Below are 5,000 nucleotides of genomic sequence, written 5' to 3'. Positions count from 1 at the left end.
AAAACACCAGACGTTCCGTGACACATGCGGTTCTGATCTCTCATTAAATTTCCTTCTTGCGACAGAAAGGTGCCGACAGGAAAGGTTGCACATGGCAATGTCTCTTTTAAATGGACGGAGCATCTCTCTAGTTCTCTCTAGGTGCCCAGACAGGGCAGGCCTACTCAGCATCCTGCTCTTTACAACTTCTTACTCAATTACAGGGAAATCTTCCAAACAAAACTGAAAATGTTTCCGTATTTAAAGGACAGCGTGTCAAAGATAACTCTCATCCTCTCAAAGTCTGGAAAACAAGCACACACAGTTACACATACCCACAATAATGAACATTGATGATTGCAGTTGCTTGCGGTGAATAATGAAGACACTAAATATTTTGGAGTGAATCCAAACTAAGAAGAAGCAATGCAAATCAAGATCAAGCAAACACTTCACACACACCACCCTTCCAAAGTGTCATATTCAAAGCTGTCATTCCAGCAGTGACAATCTGCCTTTCAACACACATAAGAGCAGACTGGCGGCCTTATCCACTGCATTCCAACAGTCACGCAAGTAAATGCTGTACTCCCTATTAGTGAGTGTCCTTTAGAAAACACCTCTCGGAGTAGCGACACATCCGATGCAGCCGACAGTGAGAAATTACCTCGACAGCCGTGCCTTCAACACTTCAATCTAATCTCTGGGCTGTGTATGATGTATGGGCGGGTGGCTGTTAAATATACATTACTCTGCAGAGGCTTCTGATGCGTTGATATTATACACTAGCGCCGCTGTAATAACCCCATCAAGCACCTACACGGGCCGCAGCAGCATCTTTAATCCAAATGGACGCCCATGTAAAGAAGTGATGGCCCTATGGGCAGCGCTCTATTACTCAAATGAAGTCGTCTCTGCCCTACACCTGTCCGCTAGTGAGCAGACTCAGAGAGCAGGCAGACTTATCGTCAGTGTGCTGGGGGGGGGGGGGGGGTGTTGAAGCAGTGCACGCTCTACTGTGTAAGTGCCATGGTAAAACTATAGTGGCAATGTGGCAGAAATGATTCTGAATGAGACTTTCAGAGGCTAAGGTGAAAGGTCAAGTTCCAGGAAGCATAATTTTAGTGGCAGTATCTACGTGGTAACTTCCTGGAACTTGACCTTTCACCTTAGCTTCTGTCCTATCTGGACATCACACCTTTGGGGAAGACTACTAAGGTGCAATCCAATCACAATCTACATACCCTCTGCTGGTAAATCAATCAATCAACTTATTTCATTTCGTCAAAAAGTCAGAAAATGACACAAAGGACTCTTTTTAGCCCAGGGTTGCTTTGGAGGTATAATGGTATGCATTCAATGACGAACTTTCAAGGTGGGTTACCTGGAAATGAAATTTTGCTTCTAAATGTCTGGGGATAAAAATATTCATACATTTTTATAAAGGACCTTGGCAGAAAAGAAAACATCTTTCACCAACTCTTTCACGCGGCTTTATCAGAGGGAAAAGAAATGAGTAAGCGTGATGCAGGTGAAAAGCTTCCCACTCAATAGAGCTTAGCATAAACACCCTCTTTTCTAAGACGGGCCTTTTTGTTACTAATGGACCCATTTTTCAATGGACCCCCTCGCCGCACTGACGAGTTTGGGAATGTGACGACCAAGCCGGCACTTTCTCATCCTTTACAAAACATCCCAAATAAATAAACAAGGCACCAAGGCAAAGCAAGGGGATGGGAAGGTAGGAGTGGGTCAAGATCATTCTATTCAAAGAGTTTTCTCTCTTTTTTCAGTGTTTTTTTCTCTCATTCACAAGGCAATAAGTTCAGCCCTTTGTGCACATCGACAGAGTGTGTCTGTTTCTCCAGCGCCTGTTGCCATGCCAGCTCTAAAGGAAGGCACTATATTTAGATGGCGGTTATTGTGGCGGCTTTCACACATCCCGCCAGAGGAAGCGAGATGTGGGCAATGGCAGCAGGCGGGTGGAGGGGTGGGGGGGGTGTGGTGGCAGGCCACCTATCGGCTCTATGTCCTTGTGCATGGGTCTGTGTCTCATCTGTCTGTCTGTCTGTCGGTCGCCCCGCCAGGGTGATGGCAGCAGCCCTGGTGTCAGACAGAAACACCTCGCTCACAGCTCTAAGCAGACACAGGGCACACACACACACACACACACACACACACACACACACACACACATTCCTATTCATATAAGACTTGAACCCTTGAACTAAAACAAAGAACTCATTCAATGGACTCTCAACAAATAGAGAAGACTCTAAAGAGCCGTTCACACCAGGAGTGATAACTATGAAGATAACAGTAACTATAGGGACATCCACACAGCCAGTGTAGCCTTATAAGCCTCATTTGCTGTGGAGCACTTGAATCATCGCTACTTATAAACATTGTGTGCTGTGGAGTTCTCTACCTAATTCCGGACAGAGAGCTCGAAAGCTGGACTGACAAGACAAAATCCAGATGAATAGTCACCATAGTTGGAAGCAGGCCTCAGTCTGTCAGTTAGTCAGTTTCTAACACAGTGATTCCACTCCACAAGGACAGACCAGTAGTATTGATGTCAGTGTTTTAACTAAACCGGATTGACAGGTCAACAAACAGTCACTGCTGTTAGCTTATCGTTAGGGGGTCATTAGCTTGATAACTTGATAATACATTAGATTACTGGACATGTTTTGTGGCTCAAATAAAGTTTTCTTAGATAGTACAGTGTCTATTTCTCACTAACTTAAAAAGCCAATCAAATTACATGTATGCAAATATGGAGATTTCCAATGATCTACTGAACTAGGCCCGCCATCTTGGTTGAAGGCAGTCTTTGCTCATTTGCATAACTGTGATTTGATTGGCTGGCGCCTGTGCTGCCGCTTCAAAAGCTTGGAATATTTCTCGGAACGTTTTGCTGCAAGCATGGCTAGCAACACAACGCAACCACGATATAGTTAGTCAACGCATGATGTTAGCCCATGGAAAGTGAATGAGAAGCGTCTCCGTCAACGCAGACAACGGAACCATGTGATTGCCCCTGTAAGCCACGTTACACTATAGGGAGACGGATCAAATAGGAATCAGATGGCTGTTCTGCAAGCGTTAGCATCTGTTTTCAAACTCAACGAGAGCGTGTGACTGAAGCGCAGGTGAGCTTTTTGAGAGCTCAGTATGAATGCACTCATCTCCCAAATCCCCTTGAAATCCAGGCAAGCAGAGATGAATAATTCTCAAAAATGACTCATTCACATTTTTCTCTTTCATCAGTGAAAATGACAGACAGCCGCGCATCTCTCCTCCTAGTCTGTAGCCCCCAAACTGTGTAAGAAGGCATCGCACTGCAAAACTGGCATTTCATAAAAGAAGCTGTGCTGGCCTACTGTTTCAGTAGATAAACAAATCAGTTACAGAGCACAGTTTACTGCCTTTCATAATGTCATTTAAAACGCATAAGCATAAAGACTACAGCTGCACTCCCGATGCACTGTGACTGGCACGCCTTTCGCCTGTACTGACCGGCTGCCAAACAAAAACCGGGAAATCTCTTTTCCCTTGCACAAAACAGAGGTCCCACAGGATCTAAAGCCTTCTTACCCTTCGCTTCACTGAAACCTTGGGCCTGTGCGTGCTCCAACCAAGGGGCTAAAAGATTAGCTTGCTGCATGATGTGTTTGGGAAACTAGAGCCCTAATGGCCAGGATATGTAAACAGCATGGAGAGAGATGAAAGAGGTGGACAATGTAATTGGTGTGTTTTGTCTGCCCTCTTCCTCCTCCTGTTGATGGCTCTCTGAGTTCCTTGTCTGATGTCTCTTCTAGACTAATATGGTCCTAATATGCTAAGTGCTTGGTAATGGAGTTTCACTCTTTGTATTTAGGTCTCTCTCTCTCTGTCCTTTCTTTTTTCACCAGTACACATGTCCTTTATCTCTGTTGGCGACTGTCTTTCTCCATCTTACTATCTCTCTTTTTCCATCAGTCTTTCTCTCTCTCTCTCTCTCTCTCTCTCTCTCTCTCTCTCTGTCTCTTTCTGTTGATGCCTGTTTGCCTAAATGGCTGTGTGTCTGGTCCTCCATACTGATCTCCCAGAGCAGAGCCTAGCATGGCATCAGGCGCTGTTTTTCCAGCCAGCCTCTGTTCTGTTCCACTCATCTACCAGGCACAACTCTGGATGCAGATCACACTTCTGGCAGACACTGTTATGGACACCCCAGCGGGGCCTGGTAGACAGGAGGGGGTCCTCAGAGTGCTACCTGCTTATCTGAGCTGAGCATTCCAACATGTTTATGTATGTGTTAACATGCAATGACTGAGTGTGAGAGTGTTATTCTGTGTGTGTTTGTGTGTGGGCCAACATGTGAAGAGTGTGTGGTGTGTGTGTGTGTGTGTGTGCTTGCGTCTGTTTGTGTGTGTGTGTGTGCGTGTGTGTGTGTGTGTGTGTGTGTCTGTGTGTGTGTGCCTGCGCAACCACATACCCCACACGCGATGAGATAACAGCAGCGCTGTGAGGTTTAAGTGGGTGCCAACCGTGCGTGATATGTAGCGCGTGGCGATGCTATCATGAGCCGGCCCCGCAGAGGCTCCAGTCTAATCAATGCCCCATGGAGGCCAAGCCAGGCAGGCAGGCAGGCTGTGAGCGAACACCGGGGAACACAGAGACGAGGCAGCATGTGTGAGCTCCAGCACAGCCTCGCTGCCCCTGTCCTTTCCCTCTCTCTCTCTTCACCTCCACAACCACCACAACAGTTAGAGCGCCCTGCAGACCAGAGCTACCTGACTGCATTGCTGGACGCATTTCCGGGGCAGTGGGGGAGTAGGAGGAGGAGGAGGGGGGACTGTCCAGGAATGGGCTGAGAGATAGTTGGCAGTCGTGTAGCCCTGCGGTACATGCACCTGGTCCAGTATAGTTCAGTCCAGTCCCCCAATGCCACCACTACACTTAATTACCAGCCTTCCACCTTTTCATCTTTTAGTCAGAAGAGAGAGATCTGGATGTAGTGCATGCATAATTCAATT

At 46.7% G+C, this 5,000-nt stretch overlaps 1 protein-coding gene across 1 annotated transcript in view; it reads right to left on the bottom strand.

Moving 5' to 3' along the window:
* fgf14 (fibroblast growth factor 14) overlaps window positions 1-5,000 on the bottom strand; it is a 145,291-nt gene that overhangs the window by 139,250 nt on the left and 1,041 nt on the right. The window lies entirely within an intron of this gene.

Source organism: Alosa pseudoharengus, unplaced genomic scaffold (genome assembly GCF_046254945.1).
Source record: "Alosa pseudoharengus isolate Yale_2024_CS ecotype anadromous, Long Island Sound unplaced genomic scaffold, YU_APseudo_1.1 YU_APseudo_1.1_scf_3, whole genome shotgun sequence".
In the NCBI taxonomy this organism is placed as follows: domain Eukaryota; kingdom Metazoa; phylum Chordata; class Actinopteri; order Clupeiformes; family Clupeidae; genus Alosa; species Alosa pseudoharengus.
This window is presented reverse-complemented; position numbering and strand designations above follow the sequence as displayed.